Here is a 23,627-nt window from a genome sequence, read left to right as displayed (position 1 = left end):
CTGCACCATTCCCTCCGCGCGCGCGCATGCGCGCCCATGCTTGCCCCGCTTCCCTTCCTCCCACGCCAGGCATCCTAAGGAGGAGGAGGGAGAGAGGAGGAGGAGGAGGAAGGAGCCGGAGGAAGGGTGCCTGAAGGCCAGGGCAGAATTGGGCCAGAGAAGAAGGAGAAGGAGGAGGAGGAGGAGGAGGAGGAGGAGGAGGAGGAGAGCTAACTCAGTGGCCATTAGGTCTGCCTTGGTATTTTGGGGGTTTTAAATTATTTTTTAAAATATAAAATACTTATTTTATTTAATTTTTTAAATTTTTATTATTGCTTTTTTATTTTATTAATTTTTATTATTGCTTGTTTTATTTTATTTTATTAATTTTTATTATTGCTTGTTTTTATTTTATTTTATTAATTTTTATTATTGCTTGTTTTTATTTTATTAATTTTTATTATTGCTTGTTTTTATTTTATTTTATTAATTTTTATTATTGCTTGTTTTTATTTTATTAATTTTTATTATTGCTTGTTTTTATTTTATTTTATTAATTTTTATTATTGCTTGTTTTTATTTTATTAATTTTTATTATTGCTTGTTTTTATTTTATTAATTTTTATTATTGCTTGTTTTTATTTTATTAATTTTTATTATTGCTTTTTTATTTTATTAATTTTTATTATTGCTTTTTTATTTTATTAATTTTTATTATTGCTTGTTTTTATTTTATTAATTTTTATTATTGCTTGTTTTTATTTTATTAATTTTTATTATTGCTTGTTTTTATTTTATTAATTTTTATTATTGCTTGTTTTTATTTTATTTTATTAATTTTTATTATTGCTTGTTTTATTTTATTTCATTAATTTTTATTATTGCTTGTTTTTTTATTTTATTACATTAATTTTTATTATCAAATATATACACCCCTGCCTTGTTTTTTATTTATATTTTCATTATTTTTTATTATTAAATATATGCAAGTGCATTTTTTGTGTATTTATGGTGCTTTGAATGCTAACAAGTCTGCCTTTCTTGGCCAATTGTAGTGGTGATGATGATGATGATGATGATGATGAGGAGGATGATTATGATGATGATATCAACAAGCCTCTGAGGCACGGCCAATGTAACTTGCTGTGATTTTTACAAACTCATGCGCAGTGAAGAAAAACCACAGTCCCTTGCCCAAGTACACACTTCTGAGAAGTACAGTTGAACCCGAGGGCAAATACATTTCTGCCTAAGAATAATGCCAAAATGTCCTCCATTTTGATCATGCCTAAAAACATGCATTTATATTAACATTTTAAAAAAAAAAACCTCATTTTTGTGCGTCCTCCATTTTTATAAAAATGTGTCCTACATTTGAAAATGTTGCCCTACATTTGTCCTACATTTGTCCCGGTTTGGAGGTCCTCACTTATGGCAACCCTACCCACACACATACCTGATTTTTGGCTCAAAATGATATTCTCCTCCTGCTCTCTCTCCATTCCCTACTAACAATTCTCAATTGAGTTCACACTGCACACAAGCCAAACATCTAAGGCATTAGCAAAATGCATTTCTTTATCCCAGCTATTCCATTAATCTCTAGTTGTGCTTCTTTAAGGAAATTTTTTGAAAGAATTATAGCTGTCTATGTGGTAACTTAACAACATGTAGAGATGACTCGCTACAAAGGATTTTTGTTTACTAGAAGCAGGGGCTACAAACTACTCCTCATGTAGCACAGCATTCAACTAGACTTCTGAGATATGGATTTTGTGTATCTTACAAAATCTGCCTTTTCTAGTCCATACAAAAGCCTAAAGGAATAGAAGGATAGCTCAGGTGGCCAAACTCTCAGGAAAATGTTTAATAATAATAATAATAATAATAATAATAATAATAATAATAATAAAATGTTTTATTTATATTTTCCCGCTTCTCCCGGTGGATCGAAGCGGGAAAATATATCTTGTATAGTTCAAAACATGCTTCCAGTCTTCAATATTATTTTTTTCAATAGCTCAAATTTAGCACCAAGGAATCATAATGGAAATGTCTAAATACCCTAAAGGCACTAGATTCCATCTGATCTTGGAAGCTAAGCACAGTCAACCCTGGTTAGTACTTGGATGGCAGACTACCAATGAATACCAGGTGCTGTAGGCTATATTTCAGAGGTAGGAAATGGTAAAGCCACTTCTGAGTATCCCTATGAAATTCATGGCATTTCCAAATGTGCGTGCACACATGCGCTCACTCACACATACAACACTGGAAGTGCAAGAAATCTCCCACTGTCAAGTCCCATCATGTTTATACAGGAAGAGTAAACAATTCAACACAAATGAAGAACTACCATTTAGAAAATCCTATTAAAAATCCACCAAACTGCATAATGCACAAAATGCACAATGCACTTTGGTTGGCCAATAAAGGTATCACTGTTTGGTGGATTTTTGATTGGATTTGCTAAATGGCCAACATGGCTTCCCCGGGATGTTTATCATTTAGATAAGAACTAAAAACAAATTTAGACTCTAATATGTGCTATAAATCATGCAGGTTCATCGCCTCTGACTTTCCCTCATTAAGCACATATACACAAAAGAATTTTCCTTTGTTCTTAGTCCATACTCTCAGTTTGCTACCTACAACTCAAAAAGATTTCTCTCATCTGTCATTCTCTCCATATAATGTTTACAGTGTTGTATGTTGACCAATCATTTGTACATACTGATACACAAAATACTAAACTCTTATGATTCATAACAAACCTCCCTCAGGGAAAATGTCAGACTTTCAGGTCCACTTCAAAGAAAAAATGGAAAGAATATTTTATTTTATTTTTATTTCCACTTTGGGAAAAAAGGTTTTCCAACATTACAGAAAAACGAGGCAGCTGTGAGATTTTACATACAATATAAAGTGTGTGTGTGTGTGTGTGTGTGTGATAATTTACACTGAAATACACATGGGTTTTGTGGATAAAACACATTTTTGCATAGAAAACATTATTTCTGCATTTTGTACAAAAAAACACTAGTTCCTGAATGGTGTTTACTAAGCAAAAAAATATTTGGCTTTGTGGGGGTGGGGATGCAACTCCCATCCCAGAATCTCTGAAAGATCACATCATTTGTCAATAATGATCAGGAACCACACAGACATTTTTATGTTCTTGTGTGATGGGGGAAGAAACTATAGAAATTGTTTACTCTTGCACATTATGTTGAAATATGCCAAGATTTACATCCCTGCTTCGCCTGTGGAGCCAACAGGATCTGCTTCTGCATATTGTGATACTACACTGTAAGGCTGAAAACACAAACAACATGCCACTGAGCACTAACTATCACATAGGTCTTTCCCACCCAGTTGGCACACTCCTTTCCTGCAGTGGGGTGACTGTGGTGACTGCCAGGAAAGAAAAAGACACATGCAGTGGCCTTGGCCATGTATGTGCTCTCATTATTTATGTATGTAGCCATGCAGCACATGGCATCATGAAAAAGCAGTACATACTGATTACACATGTGATGAAGGAGAGGACTTTGGCTCGCAGAAAGATATAGCCTATCACTGAAGCCTTCTGCTGACGTCAGAACTGGGTGCCTGTGAGATCAATATCTTGTTTATCACATGGTGGGGTTTCCCTTTATGATTTCAGATGTGAATGTGATGGTAACAGCTAGCTTCTTGTAGGGGGTAGTTAGCTGGCAAGGTTGCAGCAGCAGCACTAGGAGCAAAGGCATGAACCAGTGGGACTGATGCAGTGTTGGCCCAGCTGGCCCATGTGCACAACAATGCAATGCCACACCAGATTTGGTCATATGTGTGGTTATTCTGAGACATAATGTTCCAGACTGGCCCTGGATTAAGTAGCCAGTGTAGAGGAGCCTTAGGTCTGGCTATCTTACATTGGTGTGCGTGTGTGTGTGTGTTTGGAAGTTATCAAGTTATTATTATTATTATTATTATTATTATTATTATTATTATTATTAACCTTTATTTATAAAGCGCTGTAAATTTACACAGCGCTGTACATACAATCTTTTTAATTGGACGGTTCCCTGCCCTCAGGCTTACAATCTAAAAAGACACGACACAAAAGGAGAAGGGAGAGGTGGTGGGGCAGGGGCCTCTCTAGTAGGATAATACATATAAAATACATAGCCATACAGGAAATGATTAAATAAAACAGACACCAAAAGAACATCAAATAGCAAGTGACAATTATGCAATGCCTGGGAAGGCTTCTCTGAACAGGATGGTTTTCAACTCCGTTTTGAAGCTGGTTAAGGAAGTGATGGCTCTTGCTTGTGGGGGAAGAAGGTTCCAGAAGTGAGGGGCAGCAAGTGAAAAGGGGCGAATCCAGGATGGGGCAGAGGAAATCCTGGGCTGAGACAACAGACCTTGACTACCAGAACGGAGAGCCCTAGTGGGAAGGTGAGGAGAAAGAAGGTCTGATAAGTAAGGAGGGGCCAGTCCTGCCAACACAGGAGAGATGGGTCAGAGCGGTGGGTGGAGTGTATCACTTCCAAAAACATAGAATTTTAGAGTGTGCTTTCTAAGTGGTGGTGAGAGGGACAGCATTTTACACTATAATCTTCTTTTACATTTTTAAAATTTCTTTCTTTCTTTCTTTTGCTCTACAGAATAATGGAAAACAACTGGGGCATACAGGGAAATCAACATGAGCATGCATTTTTCTTTAGCAATAAATGCTAGACTAATTCATCATCATACAGTTTCAGAAAAGCAAAATACAGAGGTAGCTAAACTTATTTAAAATATATAACGCTTATTAAACTCTTCTTTTAAAAAAAGACTTCAGCATTCAGAAACCCACGCAAAGATAAACAAACCGGGTAAGCAGTGATCTGCATGCAGCATCGGTTAGATTCAAAGAATTTATAGCACAGACACCAAGGGTAGCCAGCATTACCTTACTAATACGGTCAATCTGAGCAAGAGATAAATGACTCCTTGCCAGCAGAAATTAACTCCGCTGCAAGTTAATCTCTCCCATGTCTCATTGCCTCATGTGCCCTAAAACAGTATATATTTTCTAACATGTATTATAAAGCTAAGAACAAAAGAATTTTTTTTTCTCAGCCCCATCCACTGCAAAACCAAGTACTACTCCCAGGTTCCACTTTTGGTGCAGAATACAGAAAGAGTGACAACTTTTCCAAACATTTCTTTTAAAATGCTGTAATCTATAAATAGATTCTACAAGCTAGATTGTAGAGGGAATTTCATTTTCAATTATATCCTATAAAACATGTTAGCTTCTGTGGGAGTAAGGCACCAGATCCTGTGTAATCTTGGAAACTAAGCAGCATCAGCCCTGCTTTGAACTTGGATGGGGGACCGCCAATGAATACCTAGTGCTGTAGACTATATTTCAGAGGATAGAACCGGCAAAACCATGAATACCATGATTCTCCTTGTACTAGAAAACCCTATGAAATTCATGGGGTTGTCAGAAGTCGACAGGCAACTTGATGACACAGAGACACACACAAATGCACAGAGATCAGTAAAAGATCAAAGGGATATAAAAGCATGTTAATAGTAACATTTAAAATAGAAAAGTAATAAAAAGCACATTAATAGTAAAATAGTAAACGAATACTTTGATACCTTGAAGACTAACAAATTCATTCTAGCATAAACTTTCATGGACTAAATTCTATGAACACCTACGCAAATGTGAATCCAACTGGGTTTAATGAAGGTATACAGAGGTAAATAAATATAGAGTAAATAGGAGGAAGGAAGGGGGGAAAGAAATGTGGCAGCACTAAATGATTTTTATTTTATTATGAGCTTTCAAGGACATAACTCCACTTCTTCTGATGAAGTGCGGAGTAATATTAAAGCTTCAGTTTATAAAGCATATGTATACAGGTGCAGGAGTGGGTTAGTATCTAATAGGATCCAGAAATAATAATAATAATAATAATAATAATAATAATAATAATAATTTATATTCCACTTAATCACTTGGAATCCAAGCGTATTACAACAATAAAAGAGGATACAGTTAAAATTCTAAAAAAACCCTATCCCTTCCCCCCCTCCAGTATAAAAACATAGTAATACTAACAAGAGATTAAACCAGACAGATATTAAAACAGTACTATAAAATCACAGTTAAAATCAATGGAAGATTTGTAAAAAAAGAAATGTATAGTGTGGACCAGATAGAAAAAGGGATGGAGAAAAGAGGAGAGAAGTGAAGGTGGAGGAGGCAGGAAAATAGAGGTGGACCTAGTCTGGAAAGGCCTGCCGGAATGTCCCTTGGCTTTAATTTTCAAAGGGCTGGGCAAGGTGTTACAGGTCATTCAGATCTTTACAGTGGGTCAGTTACTGTTGATGTGTGAAAGGAATAAATCTGCTTACCAAAAGTCAGTTTCCTTGGGTTTAAAATTCCCTCTGAGAAGATGCTTTTTATTATACGTGCAGTAGCAAGGATTCTTGTATTAATATATGTAGTGTGCCATAAAGGCATTATTTTTAGTCATACCGCTGCTAATGGACTGGAATTTGTGAATATAATTCAATTCAGCTGTTTCTCCTTCCAGTCTTCCTTTGTAATAGTCTTGTTCAAGAACCACGACCTGTAAATCCCTTACTGTATGACCAGAAATGTTGAAATGTTCTGCAACTGGTTTTTTGGGTATTGTCATTTCTAATGTTAGATTTTTGTCCATTAGTCCTCTTGCGTAGAGACTGTTCTGTTTGTCCAATGTAGATTGTAGAGGGGCATTGCTGGCACAGAATAACACATAACATATTGGAAGAAGAACAAGTAAATGGATCTTTTATGTTGTGTGTGATGTTATTGGTCCAGCCCTTTGAAAATTTAGGGCAAGGGTTTGAGCCTTTACGGAACCTATTACATTCTATCCCACTTTCTCAACTTTATAAATATGCTTTAAACCTGAGGCTTTAATATCACTCTGTACTGCATCTAAGGAAGTGGGTTTATAGTCACAAAAGCCTCAAGCTAAAATAAAAGCCAGTTCATCTTAAAGATGCTGCCACATTCCTTCCATCCCATCCCATCCCTTTCTCCTTTTTATGCTGCAAGAGACTAACACGACTAGTACTTTTAAAACTATTGACTACAAAATGCGGTCCAAGATGAGGTTTTCAAAGTACCCTGAATCTAGGTAACTTGAAATTAAGTTAATGAAAAGAAATGAGGCAAAGCAACCACAGTTCTTGAAAACTGCTCTTTGTTGTACTGCAATCAGCAAATGTTTCCCCTGATAAACATACAGACAATGCATTACCATCTTTTTTAATGATCAAAACTTTTAAAGTGCCTTAGTAACCAATAATATTTTATGTCAGCAAATCACAAATCTATGAGTAACAGTCAGTATCTTCTGTTTCATTAAATGCCAAAGATTTTTGTTACATTTGGAAAATAAAAATATTGCAAAATATCACATTGATACAAGGCTGAAGCCCAGCTCACAAATATTTCTACCAGCATGTTTGCCTCGAAAATGAAAAATAGGAAAAAATCAACGTTAATATTCTAAACCAGGGCAGGTCAGGGCCTTTTAAATATCTCTTTATATTTCTTTTAAAGATTTATTCACCACAAATTTAACGGGGGAGGGGGCTGTATTTAAGTCTGTTGCAACAAAAACTATGAGGACTATGGGTACATCTACACTGTAGAAATAAATGCAGTCTGATATCACTTTAACTGCCAAGACTCCATCCTACAGAATCCTGGGATTTATAGTTTTGTGAGGTACCATCTCTCTTTGGCAGGGAAGGCTAAAACCTTGTGAAACTATAAATTCCAGGATTGCATAAGATGGAACTGCAGCACTTAAACTGATGTCAAACTACGTTATTTTTATAATGTAGATACACCATAAGAAAAATCATTATGTCATAAGCTTTTATGATCTATAACCACAATCCTAACAGTGGCCATTAAACATTTGTTGAGTAGTAACCCATCCTTCCAGCTTCAGGACTTTGGTGGTTAAATCAGGGTTTCCTCTGACAGTGAAGTAAAAAGAGACCAATGTGGCCAGACTGGTACCTAGGAACAATCTTCTACATTACAAATCCAGAAGAGAAAACAACAGAACACCATATAAAACTCCCTGTTAAAACCTCTCAAACATAGCTCCAGTGATCTACAACCCATTCTGGACTAGGGTTTCCAGGTGTCCCTTGTTATAAGGGATGTCCCCTATTTGAGGTCTGGAAAGCATATCTCTTATCAGACTGGCAGATGTCCATTATTATGACAGCTTTTCCCTGTTTGAGCGTTTGAAAGATGGGGGGGATCCTGGTTTTGGGGGTTTCGGCCCTTCATAAAAAGAGAAGTGAGTTCATTGTGGAATTTATGAGTGTGGACAACATGTTAACTTTACAAAGCAACAGATGCCATGGTTAATTTAAAACAATGCTTTCATTTGGTATCTAGGTAGAACACAACCTTATCAACAGCTGTTCCCTGATTTTCAGCCCTGCATATCATGAATTTCATTGGTCCCTTACTGCTGTTTTGAAATCCTGACAACACTATACTGGACACTTACACATTTTCTCTGAAGCCAAAAATGATAACTTGCACTTGTCAACAGACAAACTACAGCTTTTAAAGGCAACTCACTGCAGAAATAATCCAGTTTGAGACTGCTTTGACTGCCCTGGCTCAGTACTAGGGAATCCTGGGAATTGTAGTTTATTGTGACACCAGAGCTCTCTGACAGAGAAGGCTAAATGTCTCACAAAACTACAGTTATGAGAATTCCCTAGTATTGAGCCAGGGCAGTTAAAGCTGTCTCAAATTGGATTATTTCTGCAGTGTTTTGGACCTCAGTGACAGCAACATAACTTGTAACAGTGCTAAAGTGTAGGAATCAAGTTCCATGGCTGAGCCACAAGACAACTCCTTTCCCATGTCTACTCTGGCACTATGACAACAGGACAATAATATCATCCGCTGCATCAGTGGTTCATAGACATGCTTAGCATAAAATGTGATCTATGCTAACATTTGCCAACAAAGTCCCACTGTTCTGTACATAGCAAAAACATGACAGGTTCTAAACCACAAGTGAGCAAAACACTGCTCATGACCCACATGTAGTTCCAAGTACTTTTCTGCGCCTCACCCATCAAATTTCCCCAGAATTTTTATTTTAAATTCAAATTGACAACAGAGTGTGCCACCTAATTTGCCAGGGGACTGCTAAATGAATTGGAAACAATGGGAAACACAATAAATAATTGACAGGATTGTACATGTCATACTTGATATTGTAGCCAAATTACTTTCATTTGGTCCAGAACCAATTGTTAGTACAGTATTGTACTTCACATATTAAATATAGTGAATTTAAGTACATTTAAGATTAATTTAATTTAATTTAAATAATCAATTAAGTATGAGCAGGAGGAATTTGTTAATAAAGATGGAGGGAATTTTAATGAATTTAAAAATATTTAATAATTCATTTCATCCACTTCTGAATCCATGTTACATAAAACAACACACACAAACACACACACACACACACCCCTGACCCATGAGCACTTGGTGAACATGAAAAGTGGTCCCTGGCACCACAATGCTCACTCCTCCCTGCACTAAACAAAAGAATAAATGGACACAAATATGCCACCTGAAATAGTAATGGTAGGAAAACAGGATCTCACAACACTCTTCCCCTGACCTCAAAGGGGCCATTCTTGAACAAAACAGTAGCAAAGACAAATTCAAACAGGAAACGGCTGAAAAGGGGAGATTCCAACAGGAAATGCCTGAAGAAGGACTCTGCCAGGAGGTTCAACTCAATCTGTTGTGGCTGCATGGACTAATCACACTGAATGACTGAATTCAGATCATCAGTCCCAGGAACAACTACTGTTAAAGCTAATCACCACTGTTAAGTCCAATAACATCCCAACAATGATACCTTTATCGTACCAAGCAAAATGCACAATTACATGCTAGCTTTCATGGCCACTGTTAAGGTAATTCCCATTACTTGCTTGTTGTTTTGTACTTCAGTTCCAACTGCCTCCCCGTCCCACCCACGCTGTATGGATATCATCATCTGCCAACCAAAGCAACAAGTCATGCAAGCCGCTCTGCAGCCCATAGAAGTTTCTACCCTAATACAAAGCTGTTAGTCTTCATGGTGCCACAAAACGCTTTGCCATTCTAGCAGCAATGATGGTGTACAGAATTTACATGTCTCAGAGCCCCTTCCTAGAAGGCTTTACATTCCATACTGGCCCATGAAAACCGAAACTGGTCAAAGACTAAGAATGTATGAAGCAAAGGAGGGACAAAGGAAGGAAGCATCATGGCAAGGGAGCAGCAGGTATCCTTAGGATTCTGGGAGCTGATGGTGGTATTTCTTGGGCAAGAAAGAAATTGGCTACTTTTTTTCTGATTGGCATTTACCTAGGCAGTTTGGAATGTGCACAAACAACACAGAAAAGCAAAAAAAGCACAGGCCAGTCATGCAGGGCCACATCTACTGGAGGAAGCAGTTCTCAGAGAAAAACTGGGCAGGCTACTTCAAAGTCATAGCAGATTATCAGTTGCCACAGCTTTTCTCTTTAGCGACAGCAGGAAGTACTGAAGAGACATTGGCAGGAATCCACACCAGACAAGCTTCCTTGCAATGATGGCTGACAGAACATTTCTCTGTGCTCTCACTATAGCTTGATATACTATGTAGGGTTTCCACCCAAGATGGCTACTACACTTGAAGAAAGGGTTAGCCTTGAGGTGAGAGAAATATAGCTTTTCACCAGTCTTCTTAATTTCAAGAAGCAATTGCCATGTCTCACATAACCATTGTTTTTGTTGCTGCTGTGTGCCTTCAAGTCATGTGTGACTTATGGCATCCCTAAGGCAAACATATCACGGGGTTTTCTTGACAAGATTTATTCAGGAGGTCTTCCTTCCTTAATTTTATTTGGCTAAGAAACCTTGATCAAATCACTCATTAATGTTACTGTCATATCCACCCCTTATTTGGGAGCAAACTCCATCTGATCACAGCACAAACAAGTTTCCGGGCTGTGATCTTAAGTACAACTACTCAAATGTACACTCTGTTGGTCTGAGCATTAAACTATGACCAGGCTTCAAATCCCAGTGCAGCCATGAAAACCTACTTGTGCAAATCACACTCTAATAGCCTCAGAGGAAGCCACAGGCAAAAACCCCTCTGAACAGATCTTGCCAAGAAGATCCCAGGATAGCTTTGCTTTAGGGTCATTGTAAGTCAGAAACTACTAGAAAGCACACAACAACAAATTACGCTAAAATCAAATTACTTGCATGTAGTAAATGAGGCCAAGATGAAGGTGTAAACTGCCTAATGCAGCCATGAAAAAGACATATGAAATTATCTAGTGGTAAGGAAAACAAGACAGTGTAGCTCCTACTGTTCCCACACAAAAACCATTGTGTGGCTATTCCATTTTTCCTCCTTAACAGGTTTTCTGTGATTTTTTTTAAAAACAAAGACAAAAAAGTACAAATGTGTTGGTGACACACAACATCTGGACCCTTTACAACTCTGTGGAAGAGGCCAAAAGATTGCACAACAAAAGCTTTGTGTGGAAACACCCAATGTGTGTTATATCAGATGCTGACAGGGTTAAGTTCTGCTGCTTATGCTGTAGTTAAATTTGTTTGTACAGAAAGGTATTTGAAAAGGACAAGTGGATTATCTTACAAGGCATTGCCCAAGAAACTCCAAATGTCAGAGATCCTTGAAGAAACCCAAGTACGATATAAAGAAACTCAACTGTCTAGCAAAATTCTCCAAGTCACATTTTCCCAGCAATTTGTATATTTCTAAGAGTGTTTCCTTTTTATTGGTTTATCTATACCCAGAAAACATGCTCTCCTGCATTAAGGAGAGATGCAGGAACTAGAATGAAAAAAGTAGAGTTTTAACAGGGCACTTTGGAGTAAAGCCACCGGGAACTTTCCTTTTAAAGCGGTAGCAGCTTAATAATACATTTGTACATCTGGCCAGTCAAATATTAACTACCCTTAAGACCAACCTTGTAAACTCTGAGGAACTTTCACCATGACATTCTTATATTGCACTGGACTGTCTGAATAAAACAGCCAGCAGCCAGGCTTAGATTTAGATGGTTGTGGTACTGAGAACCCTTATTTGCAAAGGAGGGTCTGCTTTCATATATAATGTGTGGGGAGGAAGAGGGATTTAGACAGAAAAGGGTTGTGGGAAGATATGTTCGCCTCTAGCTAGACCAGTCTCTCCAACAAGCCAGTCAGCCACAGCTTGTGCATAACCACCACAAATGACAAGTAGCAACTGAACACACCAGGAAGACACAGAACAGCATTGTCCCAAGTTGAGAGGGAAAGGTTTTTGAGTGTCTTTGTTTTTAAATAAGAAGACTCTGTTGGAAAGGCAGCCTGATGTGAGTCAGCCCTTCCCTATAGGAACCTGCCACATAAATACAGTGAAAGGGACAAAACTCTCACAACAGCGGTCTGTCACAACTCATCACTCGGGCTAGGAGCTTTTTTAAAGACCGTAGTTAGAGAAAAAAATCCTCTGAGGCTGAAAGAGTGTGACCTAACCGAATATATACATAGGGAGCCAGTGTGGCGTTGTGGTTTGAGCATTGGAGTTTGACTTGGGAGAGCTGGGTTCGAATCCCAACTCAGCCATAAAACCCATTGGGTGACCTCGGGCAAGTTACACTCTCTCAGCCTCAGAGGATGGCAATGGAAAAACCTTTTTTGAAGAAAATTGCCAAGATAACCCCATGATAGGATCACCATAAGTCAGAAATGACTTGAAGGCACACCGCCACAACAAAATACATACATACGGATACATGTGTGTATCTGTGCCAGCCCTTGTTGGGTGCTTCCGAGTCATGTTTGCCTATGTTTGCAACCCTGTCATGGGCTTTTCTTGGCAAGTTTCTTCAGAGGAGGTTTGCCATTGCCTTCCCCAGAGGCTGAGAGAGTGTAACTTGCCTAAAGTCACCCAGTGGATTTTTATGCTGGAGTGGGTATTTGAACCCTGGTCTCCAGAGTCATAGCCCAAGGCTCAAAACACTACACCAGCTGGTTCCCTGTGTGTGTGTGTATTCAAAGATTATAGCCATGTTAGCCTGTAGAATCAGTACACAGAGAGATCTTGTAGCACTGAAAGAAGTTGGCAACATGCGCTTTCCTAGACTCCAGTCTACTTCCTCAGATGTATCTGAGGCTGAAGTCTAGGAAAGCTCCTGCTGCCAATTTCTTTCTTTCAGTGAGTCTCAAAGGTGCTACAAGATCTCTCTACATATATATATATATATATATATATATATTAAGTGAGGTATTTTCTCCCAGCCCCTTCATTTAAAAGAGCTCCTGGCTCGAGCGGTGGGTTACGAGGGGCACTGTGGCAAGAAGCCCTTGGCAAGTTGCAGAGCCACGCTTGGGCTGCGACCCCACTTTCCCTGCCACGGCTCCATGCCAAGGTGCCATGACCGACTACCGTTCCCAGAATTCCACAGCATGGAGCCACAGCGGTGAAAGCGGGGTGGCAGCGGATCGTTCCTCCAGTCTGGGAGTGGAAGGAGAAAAATAATGATGATCATAATAATAATAATAATAATAAATTTATAATAATAAAAAATATTTTTACTCCGCCTCTCCCATCGAGGATCGAGGCGGCTTACATAGATATAAAACAATGACCAATAAATCGCAAAAAAGAAAGAGAGAAAGAAAGGAAGGAAGGGAAGGAACCAAATTAGGAAGAGAAAGCGTAGGGAGGGCAAAAGGGGGAAAGGGAAAGGGACGAAAAAGAAACCCCAACATCCTTTCCTCCTCCTCCTCCTCCTCCCAGAAACCTACCCCACACACTTTGGGGCTTGCCCTGAAGTCCCCTTACCAGGCTTCTTTCTTTCTTTCCTTCTTTCTTTCCTTCTTTCTTTCTTTGCTTGCTTGGCAGCTGCTCTTCTCCTTCTTCCCGCTTTCTCGGGGGCTGCTCAGGGCCGGCCAAGGCAACCCTCAGCTCCGCCCCACTCTCTCTCTCTCTCTCTCTCTCTCCTCCTGGGCCAGAGGCAGCAGCAGCAGCAGGAGCTCCACTTCCCCCCAAGGGCAGGCAGGCAGGCAGCACCCAAAGCAGAGGAAGGGAGGCAGAAAAGACTAGAGAGAGAGAGAGAGAGCGAGCGAGAGAAAGGGAGGGAAAGGAAGCGAGGTCTCTCTCCTCCAGCTGGCCAAGGCGAGAAGAGGGCTCCCCTCAGCGCCCCATCCCCAAACTCCTCCTGCTCACCAACCAACTCCTCCTGCCCTTTGCCAGGAAGAAGGAGATAGAAGAAGCCCAGCAGCAGCAGCAGCAGCGCAGAGGGGACTCGAAGGGGAGGACCCAGCTGGGCCAAGGGGCGGGAGCCTGAGGGGAGGAGCAGGAGCAGGAGGCGATGAGTCCCAAGAAGAAGAAGACCCCCCTAAAGCTCCCCCTTTTCCCCCTTTCCCTCCCTTTGCGCCCCTCTCTTCTCCTTTTGCGCTTTGGGCACCTTTTGGGCGCTTTTGAGGCACGGAAAAGGAGCCTTGGTGCGCCTTTGCGCAGGGCGCCTCCCGCCTCCCTGGGGCTCTTGGTATGGCCCTCCACACCCACAAACACACCCACAGCCACAGGGTCACACTGGGTGCTGCTCTCCTCCTCCTCACACTCACACACAGACACACTTGCTCTCAGCTGGCCTGAGGCAGCCAGGCAGGGAGCTAGGAGGAAGTCCTCCTCAGCAAACTGTGGCTGAGAGGCTGCCTCAGGAAGGAAGGAAGGAAGGAAGGAAGGAAAAAGAAAGAAAGAAAGAAAGAAAGAAAGAAAGAAAGAAAGAACAGTAGGGGACCAAATGTCCTCTTTTCCCAGAGCCTGCCCTCCATCCCCACCTTCCCTCCAGGAAGGCAAGAGCTTAGTCCATCCTGGAAGAAACTAAAAGAAGCACCAGCCTTCTCTATTTTCTCCATTGCAGTGTCACTCCTGGTCTTTTTGAATGTCTGGGTGTGCTTTGGTATCATTTTCCTTTCCTTCATCCTTTGCATCCTTTGTTACATGCTCCCAGGTTTTACTCCCAACTTATACACAGGCTACATAAACATCCATAACTTTGGCCCAAAACCTGCTCTCAAGTTAAGGTCGACTTTTGGTCGAGTATATACAGTAACCATTTGTATGCCGTGTGAAGTCAAAGGCTTTCATGGTTGTTGCTAATGGCACTCCTCAGGGTGTGAGCGTCTGCACAAGAGGACTAATGTCTGCTTGACCCTGAGGACTGCCATTAGCAACAACCAATATACATGCAAATCTCTCCTGCCTTTCCAGGTCACACAATATATATAGCCGAGTCCTTTCCAAGCAAACATTCTCTGAAGATGCCAGCCACAGATGCTGGCGAAACGTCAGGAAGAAACTCTGATAGAACATGGCCACATAGCCTAAAAAACCCACAAAAAACTATTTGTAAGCCGCTCTGAGAGCCTTTGTGGCTGAAGAGTGAGTGGGTATAAATACTATAAATAAATAAATGTCCCCCATTTTTCTTGAAGGACCTCCTTGTTTTCCTTTGCAGTGAGGACACCTGCTCATTCCTTGTTGAGGACAGAGAAAGGCACTCTGTACATGCCCTGGGTACTTTCTCCCAGCCACCAGTGGTACTCTTGCGGTGTCCTACCACCATCACCACCTAAGCTATCTTTGGTTTCAAAATGTCTGCCTGTTCTCATGTCCCACTCCTTTTTCCCCTCTTCCATACACACAACAACCATTGCCATGTAGCCTTTCCCACACGGGGGTGCACAGAACCATAGGGTTGTTGTTGTTGTGTGCCTCCAAGTCATGTTTGACTTATGACGACCTTAAGGTTTTCTTGGCAACTTTTCCATTGCCATTATCTGAGGCTGAGAGAGTATAACCTGCCCAAGGTCACCCAGTGGGTTTTCATGTTCCATTGGGGAACTGAACCCTGGTCTCCAGAGTCATAGTCCAACACTCAAACCACTACATCACACTGGCAATAGGCATCACCTTTTAAAACCCAATACCCACCTTTTTGTTGCTGGTTGTTGTGTGCCTCCAAGTCACTTTTGATTTATGGCAACCCTAAGGCAAAACTATCATAGGGTTTTCTTGGCAAGATTTCTTCAGAGGAGGTTTGCCATCGCCATTCTCTGAAGCAGAGAGAGTGTGACTTGCCCAAGGTCACGCATTGGTTTTTATGCTCAAGCATAGGGAATGGAACCCTGGTCTCCGAAGTCAGAGTCCAACACCCAAACCACTACACCATACTGGCTCTTAATACACATCTATAATCTCCAAAACAAAATCCACAGGGAAAACGCAAGACATCATGCTGCCTGAAGCAGGGAGGGCAAGGGTGTGTGTCTTCCAAATCATGGTGGATCGTGCCCCAAGCTAGCCACCTTATTTTGGCCCAGGAGGGAGAAAATCCCACAAGCAGCTCTTTCCATCCTAAGAAATGTATATATATATATTTAAAGTACATGAATAATGAATAATTTAGTGCCCTTTAATGACACACAGATGTAGAGCCTGAGGCAGCTGCCTCACTCAGTTTAATGTTGGAGCGGACACACTGAAAATTAGTTACAGTCAACAGTGTTTCACTTTTTTAATAGAAATTTTATTCATTTTCTGCACAATAATACATCCATTTAACATTAAGCAGTCACTTCTGTTTTAAAAATCTACACATTCAAAACATATCTAAGGGCCCAGACAGACAGGCCAAATTAAGGTTGCTTTGGGTCACTTTGGAGGTATGCTATTTAAATGCTGCATACGTCCTAAGAGGCTGGAAGCCATGCCAAAGCCACGCTCCAGTCCTAAGCAGTGGAGTACAGCTTTGGTGCAGCTTCCGGCCTCTTAGGACGCATGCATCATTTAAACAGCATACCTCCAAAGTGACCCGAAGCAGCCTTATTTTGGCCTGTCTGTTCAGGTCCAAAATTATCTTTTTCTATATCTAACACCCTTACACCTTTACTTCTTACATTTGTTTCCTTTTCATAGTCTCCCCTTCACTCTTTTCCGCCTTCTCTCTTCTTTCCTGACAATTGTATTTCACTTTGTTTCTCTGTCTCCAACTTTCTCAATATGTTAAATATCCCAAACAAGAAAATAATGGTGACACCACAGATGCAAAAAAGGTATTGAGACATCCCCTTAAAGTGTATACTAGAAAGCATAGAGTGTTCTGGAATGCAGGATTAAAGCAGTTTGACATTAACTGTCATGACTTTATTTTACAGAATTTTAGGATTTGTAGTTTGGTGGGGCACTACAGCTCTCCGACAGACCAGGCTGAATACCTTACCAAGCTATAAATACCAGGATTCCGTAGGATAAAGTCATGGCACTTAAAGTGGTAAAAATGCTTTAATTCTTCAGCATGGATATCTCCCTGGTGTCAACTGTCATGATTAAGAAGGACTGTGATTATGTAGATAGATTTCAAAGATATTGAATTAGTCTGTAAAATCAGTATAGAAAGAGATCTTGTAGCATCTTTGAATCTAACTGAAAGAAAGAAGTTGGCAACATGAGCTTTCAGAGACTTCAGCTTACTTCCTTGGATGCATGTTTGTAAAGGATGAGGAAGTAAGCACAAGTTTTTGAAAGCTCATGCTACTAGCTTCTTTCTTTCAGTAAGGCCCAGTACATACCGGCGTTTGCTGATTTTAGGGTTTTGTAGGGCTGGGTGTCCGCATACGCCCAGCCCTACAATCACCGCACGGGGCACTATGGTTGCAAGCGCCCATCCACATGGGGCGTGCAGTGATGACAGCTGCACGGTGCAGTGCTCAAACGCACTGCGCCACATGATGTCATAGTTGCACGTTGAGCGCACTAATGGCATCCTGCATGTGGTGGAAAAACAACCCACCAGGAGCGGGTTCTTTTTAAGCCTCAGAGAGGTCACGCCATTTGGTTGGCATGGTCTCCATCTGGGGCAAAAAGGGGCGGCATCTGGCCGCCCTTTTCTGCCCATCTGTATCCCACCTTAGTCTCAAAGGTGCTACAAGATCCTTTTCCATATGATTATGTAGGGTCAGGTATTTGCTTAGCCAAGCTGATTGTTTGGCACTGCAGCATCATGTTCTCAGCCCTGCTTCTTTCCCAGGCTTGCTTTGGATGTTATCAGAACAGTCCTGCTATACAGTCTTATTGCTTATGTGGAAAATACCACTGAAAACAAGTCTTCAAATTCTAAGTAAAGATGAAGATGGCAGTGCTGAGCAAGTGAGACCCCATGTCAGCTGCATGGAAAATAAAAGAGAAAAATGTAAATATCCAAAGTATTATTTAAAGTTCTTAAAATGGAAAACAAAATAAGGCAGCACCATCATTATTATCATAAGCAGCAGCAGCAGCCTTGCATTAGTTTCATGTATAAGGCACTGCTTGTGGATATGTAAAATGCATCACAATTCTCACTGTGATTTTGACTTGGAATAATCTTGGGAAGTTATTGCAAAATTATCACAAGAACTGGCTCCAGCAATACAATCCTGCATATGTCTAACTTAGAATTAAGCAGTTAGAGCTGGTAATGCCCATGAATCTGTTCTGGGGGATTTTTCTCTGGGGTTTAGTATGAATTTTAAAAAAAACAACATATAAGGACCTATCCAAGATGCTGGAGTTATTTTGGTGACAGGAAGCAGCACCTTGGGTATCTCTTTTAAAATCTGTCTTGCAGCTGTGTAGTTCAGCCAATACAAGATTTGCTAAATCATGAACAATGAACCTTTTCCAGAAGTGAGCCTTGAACATTGTCACTCCAAAATTAATTATTTAGGTGGGCATTCTCCCTTTTGTATCCTGACTGTATTACTATTTACTCAGATATACATTCTGTAGAATTTAAAAGGACTTTCTCCCAATTAAGTCTGCATAAAATTGCAAGGTTAAAGTGAGATAACTAGTTTTAAACATTTGCTCTGCCATATTTACTTACAACAGTGTGGCTGCATGCTCCAGACCTGTGCTGTGCCGATTGCTTTTTGCTTCATGGAATTTTTCAGCTGGTCTTCTTTAGACTGATGCAGGCTTGCTTCCAGCTAGCAGAACTTGCCCATGATGTTAAGTCTGTCTCTTGACATTATGAATATAATTTATGATTATGGGATGTGATGTGACAAAAATTACAAATTTATAAGGTATAGTACATGAGTTTTCTGCTAGATGGAGACACTATTGTGATACGAAGAGGAGAAAAAAGAGACTTAACTGCTTGAGTTTTAGCTCTCAGTTTTATTATTGTCTTTTAAATTTTATGTTTCAATCCAAGACTGTTTATTAGTTCTGTTTTTAAAATATTGCTGTGTACCTTAAGTGTCTTCTTAGCATAAAGGCAGGGGGTAATTTAGTAAAGAAATAAATGCATAAAAGAAGGGAGGATTTCAGCTAAATGTATGTCTGAGCATTTTTCTAGTGGAACAAACTGTTTTCTCTTTAAATTCCCTAACAGTGATCCAATAGTTTCAGTCCTGTGCACACTTACTCGTAAATATCTCTTACTGAATTCTCACTGGATGGAATCAGTAGGCATATGAAATCAAGCTGCATGAACAATTTCACTTAAGATAAAATTAACATGCTCTGGCCAAAGATAACACATTGGACTCCCTCTAACTGGAGGTATTTCCAACCACAGAGAAAGCTATCATGATGGTGAGATTCCAAAATGCAATCTATTTCTCCCTCCTACACTCTTAAGCTAAGAGCAGTCATACATGTCTAGGAATTGAAAACAGGAGGTGATGTGAAAAGTTTCACCTGTTGAATTTATTCCTGCCCTGAGTTGTAAAGGGCACAGGAGCCTAATCATGAAGAAAATGCAGCAACTTTAGTGGGAAAAGATTGTTGCAAGGCCTCCAGAGGGATTATGTAACATGTAGGTAACCAATGATTAAGAATAGTTCACCCACAGGCTGAGACCCTGAGGCCAGATCTCAGCATACAAACCCTATACTTACCAACTCAAAGGGGGTGGGGAATCTTGTTTCAGTACCTTTATAACAGCAGCTTTGCTCTGCTGACTGTTCTTGTTGATGTGTGCCTTCAACTCATTTCTGACTTATGGCGACCCTAAGGCAAAACTTGTCACTGAATGTTCTTGGCAAGATTTGTTCAAAGTGGGTTTGCCTATGCCTGTGCATTGGTAGGTGATAATGCCAACATTCCCTGACCTGATGCTTTCCTGTTGTGTTCAGCTGCAGCTGCTGTCAGATCCAGCCAAACATGGCCAGTGGTCGGAAAAGATTGCTCCACAGCATGGAAACCTTCCCCCAATGTAGTCTGCAGATGATACTTCTGTTCATCTTAGAATCTTAAGCAGAACTTGGGTCTGGCATCAACATCAGGTCTAAGGTAAGATGCTTCCTGAAAACAGCACATTTCTTTCTAGGCAAGCTAATCTGTACATGCCTCAGCCACAGAGAAAGTTTTTTGTGCTTCTGGCTTGTGTTTTAGAACATGCTGGGAAGCAGAGAAAGCATGAAATCTGGAATATGGATTCCTGAGTTTGCTTTTCTACAGAAAAAGATCAATTTTGTGCCTCCAAAGTGTGACAAGAGAACAGAGTGCCTCTTGTCTCAAAAAAACCCATACATATCTGAGGCTTGAGGCACATCTTGTGGGGGAGGAATACCAACAAAACCAGGCATACATGGAGGGGGGAGTAAACATCTAAAAATGCATTAGAAAAATGTTTATCAAATGTGTTAACAGTAAAAAGACACACTGAGGAAGGAAGAAATCTTACAATTTGACAGAGAACCAAGACAAAGCAAGGATATTGATGAGATTCTGAGAAGTGCAAAAGGAACAAGAAGCTGATAGATTTTCATATTGCTAAGCACTCTGTGAAATAGCTGTCAGAAACCATGGAAATGGGATGGGTCCCCCCCCCCCCAACCATCCCATTTTTATATTAAACTTAGCAGCATTTCTTAAGAGGGGATGCTTGCCTCCAGTAATATACACACAACTCAGTGTCATCCACCTGAGAAAGCACCCTGCACCGGACTCATGGACCCCAGAACAGTGGACTTGAGCTCACCCTAAGAGGGCTTCCTGACATGATCTGTCAAAATCAAACCACTGAGGTTCTGATGTAGTTGAGCTTCCTCTGGAATGATTTATTAAATGGTCAATCACTATCAAATATTAAGACAGGAGCTGTTGTGGAGTCATCCCAGGAAAAATAAAGGCTACCTGTGTTCTGTCCTATGCATGCTTTGCAATATATGGAGGGTACTTCTATGCATACACTGTGCATGTAAACATCTTTACCTTTAGCAATCTTTCAGTGATAATGGATAAACAAAGTAATTGGCCTTCCTCATTCAAGCAGTGGCGTCACTGCGAGGGTGCGGAGGGTGCAGACCACACCAGGTGACACCCTAAAAGGGGGTGACACCACTTCTTCTCAAACACCTACATTTGGGCAAAAACAGGCTGTGGCATTCATCTGCTTCCCTTTAAAATGCTTTAGGAGATGGTGGGACTGGGGGGGGGAGCTTAGTGGGAGGAGAAAGGAGTGTCCCCAGAATTTTTTAAAATTCAAATTTCAAAATTTTAATTCTTTAAAAAATTTTTTTTAACAACATAACATTTTAACCAAATCTTCACTGTGTATATGTAAATACATTTAGGTTGTGTGTATGATACTGTAATTTGAAGGTATAATTTTAATGTTGCTAGTTGTTTATGTCAGAACTATTAGCATTATTTTCAGTGGTATATGGGAGTGATGATTGACGAGTAACATTAGAGCAAAAAAGCATTACTAAGGATTCTATATGGTGTGAAATGGGAGGAGATCAAGGTGGGGTGCACCATGAGTTACCACACCGGCTGACACCAATCTTAGCGACGCCACTGCTTTAAAGTAGGCAAAATAATAACTAGCTGGCTGATGGTGATTGCCCTTCACATACACACATCTTCAAAACAGTTGCAGAGGATCTGAATAGACTCATTAATTTTTTAAAAAACATAATTTTTCTTTGCCAGTGTTTCATTAGAGAACTGGCTACCCAATTAATTATCAGTCAAGAACGTATACTAAAAGTGACTATTATGTGATTATTTAAAGAATAATGAGAAAGAAAAGTACTCAGTTGAGACATCTCTACCATTCCTTGTTTTCTGAAAATAGAGGTGATCTAAACAAATCATGAGGCTGGCGTGTACAGTAAAGACTAATCAAGAGTTCTTAGTACTAATATTTTGTTTATTTGGCACAAGCATCCATGAATAAGGGCTAATGGAAGGTATTATGCCTGAAATATGGAAATATTTATTAGTTTTTGAACCATCAGGAAACTTAGGACAGAAAGAGCAAATTGAGGCCATGAAGCATGGTTTGATTATTATGAGTCTTTTGGCTTCTTTACAAATTCAAGCATTAGAAAAATGTTTCAAAATGTGTGGCTGTCTATTAGAGGAAAAATAGTGCCACATATGCAACACGATTGTGTGGACAGCTATGTGAACACTGAACATATTGAACATGGCGTCACTTGTTTTTGAGAAAACATGCACAATATCATGCTAATGAATATTAAAATCATGTCTTTCAAAGAAAGGTATATTATTATTTAATAAATTTTCACTTTCATTATCTAGAAAGCCAATCAGAGGATTCTAATGAACAATTATAGTAGCCTAGCAGGGATGGACCCTTTTAATCTGCTCAGACTATTTTATATATAATTTAAATGATATCATTGTATTAAATACATGGCATTTAATTATGTTAATAGGGTGTTTTAGTAATGGCTTGTAACAAAACAAAGAGGCTAAACCTGTTATTATCCCAGTATTAGTGGAACAGATATGATCTTGGGGACATGCCTCATGCTGATTCTGCTGACAGAATGTCTACAATCAGAGAACCAGGAAGGGCTGTGTATGTTAGCGATTTATAGCTCAGTTGAAGAACATATACTTTGCATACAAAAATCCCACTTTTCTGTTCATGGCATTTTCCATTAAAAGAATTGTCTACACTGATATAAAAATAACAACACAGACAAATTAGCTGGATCAGTAGCCTGACCCAGTGAAAGGTAGTATATATTAGGCTAAACTTTCTGTTTTCTGAATAGCCATGCTCAAAATATATGTGTGGTTCCAAGGTTGCCAGATCTCAGGGCCTGACCCTGAGTTTCCAGCTCATCGCCAGGCAGGAGACAAAGGCCCCATTCCCACTAGCTCATTTGCCCTGGGTAGATCCTGTCCGTACTCGCTGAGCCGGTACCGAATCTGCCCGGTCAGAAGTGCCTACTACTCTTTGCTCCGATTGACCAATTTGCCCCGCTAAAGTTCATACTCACCAAATTAACGGATTAAAATGGAGCCTCTTCTGTCAACCAAATGATGTCAATGGTGACATCTAATGCCGCCATTAACAGCGCGAGTGCTTCATCCAGAGCTTTGGCCTTTTTTCAAATTGTTGTTTACATTTGACAGCTTATGCACATGGAACACGGGGTTGGGAGTGGAGCAGCTTGTGGGGCTCCTTTTCGGTCCTCCTCCTTCTCCTCCATTAGATTTTTTCAGCAG

The 23,627-nt window shown here is 40.1% G+C and overlaps 1 protein-coding gene across 3 annotated transcripts in view; it reads right to left on the bottom strand.

Moving 5' to 3' along the window:
* LOC149282362 (hippocalcin-like protein 1) overlaps positions 1 to 14,362 on the bottom strand; it is a 101,366-nt gene extending 87,004 nt beyond the window's left edge. The window contains exon 1 of one of the 3 annotated variants that reach the window (XM_089498296.1): positions 13,923 to 14,362. The gene's annotated coding sequence lies outside the window, so the exon portion shown is untranslated. The other 2 variants (XM_089498294.1, XM_089498297.1) reach the window with 2 other exon arrangements.
* Between the last annotated feature and the right edge of the window lie 9,265 nt (positions 14,363 to 23,627).

Source organism: Sceloporus occidentalis, unplaced genomic scaffold, assembly GCF_023333645.1.
Source record: "Sceloporus occidentalis isolate IW3139 unplaced genomic scaffold, rSceOcc1.0.p SCAF_118, whole genome shotgun sequence".
Taxonomy (NCBI): Eukaryota; Metazoa; Chordata; class Lepidosauria; order Squamata; family Phrynosomatidae; genus Sceloporus; species Sceloporus occidentalis.
Note: the sequence above shows the minus strand (reverse complement) of the source record. Positions and strands in the feature narration are given on the sequence as shown.